We start from the raw sequence: 3,110 nt of genomic DNA on the forward strand, positions 1-3,110 counted from the left end.
CTCCGCCCCCCCCGCCCCCTGGCCGCCCCTCGCCCGGCCGGGCCTCCCCGCCCGCCGCCCAGACACCTGATGAAGCCGTCAGCGGGGCGGGAGGGGCTGCGGGAGCCCGACCCGGGACGGCGGGCGGGGGCCGGACCCGGCAGCCGGAGCGAGACGGGAGGCGACCTAGAGAAAGTTCCGGAGACGCCGAGTCAGGGACCCGGGGAGGGAGCCGAGGGAAGGGTCCGATCACCACCCCCAGCAGTCAGTCAGCCCCCAGTTGTCTGCCGGGGAGCCCGGGAAGGAGTGGGAATGGGGGCTCCCGCCGAGGCAGAAGGTGTCAAGGCCTTCGTGGGTCTGAGGGGGAGGATGGAGCTGGTGGCGCGGAGGGCGGGAGCCTGGGTCCGAGAGACAAGTGGGCTCCAGACATGAACTTCAGGATCCTGAGAGAGGAGAAGGTTGGGGACCAGGACTCCTGGGCCCCGGGAGGCAGAGGGGGCTGGAAGGCAGAGGGGGCTGGGAGACTTGACTCCGGGGCCCTAGGCTGGGAGCTTGGCATTGGGGGAGGCTGGGTTGGGAGGCTCCTGATTGATTTCTGTTTACCGGCTGTCCCCGCGGGCGGAAGAGCGAATCGCGCCCCATCCATCAACAGGCTCGCAGCCTCCCTAATAAAAACATTTTACTCCTAAATGATCTCGAACTAATTAACTCAAAGTGTTAATTAAAGTTTGCGCAGACAGCATTGTCATCAGGGAGGGCGGTGGATCCATCTTCCTGAGAGAGAGACAGGGTTTGGGGGGGCATCTGGGGAAGAAGGGAGAGCTTCCCATCCCCCTCCTACACTGACTGCCGCCCACTGGCGGTCCCCACCTGTCCTGGCGGCCTCCCCTGCCTTCTCCCCGTACATCTCTGCCTCTGTCTCTGAGTTTGGCTCTGTGGCTCTCTTTACCTGCCTGTGTCTCTTCCATCTCTGGCGCCGTGTCAGTCTCTGTCTCAGAGTTTTTGTGTCTTTCTGTCCCCATCTCTTGCCCTCTTGCCAGAACACTGTCCCCCGTGTTGATCCTACCTCCCATTCATGTGTCACCTTTATCCATGTGTCTGTGTGTGCCCTGGGGTTATGTGTGTGGACACGTGTGCATCAGAATTTGCATGTGGACAAGCATATAGGTCAGAGGATACACATCTGGATGTGTGTGTCGGTGTGTGTGTGCACGTGTGTGAGTCCAGAGGCATGTGTGTGGATGCGTGAATGGTAATGTTTGTGCATGCACAGGTGTGCCTGAACCCAGGGCCGTGTGTGCATCAGGACGTGTGTGACTAGTGCCTGTAAGGCTGTGGGACTCCAGCAGGGAGTCCCTGAGACAGCGAGGACCTCTGTAGGTCCCTTGGGACAGGGCCTGGGTCTCCTTCCTGTTTCCCTCCAACACAGGCAGGAAGGAGCAGATCAGCAGGTGTACTAGGTAAGTGAGGGACCAGGTGTGAACTCGACTGTGAACTCGTGCCCATGTGGAAGTGCAGCCCCTCCCTGTGCCTCTGGACAGGCCCATCCCCCACCCCTTTCCTTAGGCAAAAGCAGGCAGGGCAAGGGAGCCGGGGCCAGGACAGGCCACCAGGCCATGGGCATCTGTGGGGTGGCTGGCTGGGCGGCCCCGGTGTGAGCTCATACATCAGGGCTGACAGGCTCCAAAAGCCCCGGAATTAAAACCTAAATCGAATATTGATCACCCGCTCCGGCCGTGGCGCCCACTACGCCCCCCCCAGCTCCCCCGCGCTTGCTCCCTGCTCTCAAGCGGCACCACTGTCCTGTCTTTCTCTCTGTCTTTTTTGCCTCCTCTCTCCCCTGCTTCTCCTCACCCCAGCCCTACTTCTTCTGGTGACTTGTCTCTGTCCCCAGCAGGTGCCCTCATGACCAGAGACAGAGAAAGAAATACCCAGAGACTGAGAGAGAAACATAGTCACAGAGACCCATGGATGCACAAAACAGACCCGGATGTGAAACAGTGAAACGCAGACCCCAAGTCAGACCCAGAGCAAGCAGCACATAAACACAAATCCAAGCAGACAGACAGACAGACAGACACAAGCACACAGGCACCCACAGATAAACACAGAGGAAGTCCCACGCAGTCACACCCTTAAAGTCACATAAACACTCACACCCAAATACAGCACACAGGATGCAAACAGAGAAAGTTACACTCGGACCCAGACAGGCAGACAGACATCCATAGTCCCCAAGGAGTTACAGCCACACACCCAGGGGGCACATAGGCACAGGGGTGTGACACACAGATGGAGAGACAGGCAAGTTACAGCGACAGAGCCCAACAGCGACAGAAATTATAGCCGTCCACACAGCACAGAGACACACAGCTCCAAGTGGCGAAGAACACACACACACATACACACACACAGGCTCCCTGTCCCCCAGTTTCCATTCATCCTGACACAACAGCCACCTCCCTCTGACTCACCCCAGATGCCACCCCAGTCCTGGATCTAGAACCTGCACAGAGACAAGGTTCTCAGACCTCATTCCCCCTGCTCCAGAGCAACACCGAGCAGGCCCCCCCATGCCCTGGGGTCCTGGGCTGGTCCAGGAAGGGAGCTAGAGAGATAGACTCCAGAGGGGACAGGGCCAAGGTCATGCTCCTCGGGCTGGTCCAGGGATCTGAGGCCTAGTCTCAGACCACCTGTGGGATGGAGGCTGGACAGGGGAAAGAAGTTCGCTGGGCCATGAGGGCTGGGGGCCCCACGCAGTGGGCAAGGGCACTGCCCCCGCCCCCACCCCCACCCCCACCCCAAGGCTTCCCGGCTGGGGCTGGGGTGGGCGGCGGTGGTGGAGGCGGGCGGTGGCGGCTGCCGGGGAGAAGATGAATCTTTCATGAGTGATTTGCAGCCGCCTCTTCTCGTCCCGTGTTGTTTAATGTTTCAATTTGGGCGAAAGCAAAACATTCAATCAGGCGGATTAAGTGCGTAATGCGTCTCATCGCTCAATCTGTCGCCTCCGCCGGGCAGCCCGCCGGGTGGGGGGGGATTAGGAGGGGGTGGCGGGCAAAGACCCTGGCCAGGGGAGCCCCATCCCCAGCTTCACTCCTAAGCTGTGCCTTGGGAGGCCCCTCAGCCTGGAA

Source organism: Leptonychotes weddellii, chromosome 16 (genome assembly GCF_054177405.1).
Source record: "Leptonychotes weddellii isolate Sample4059 chromosome 16, ASM5417740v2, whole genome shotgun sequence".
Lineage (NCBI taxonomy): Eukaryota > Metazoa > Chordata > Mammalia > Carnivora > Phocidae > Leptonychotes > Leptonychotes weddellii.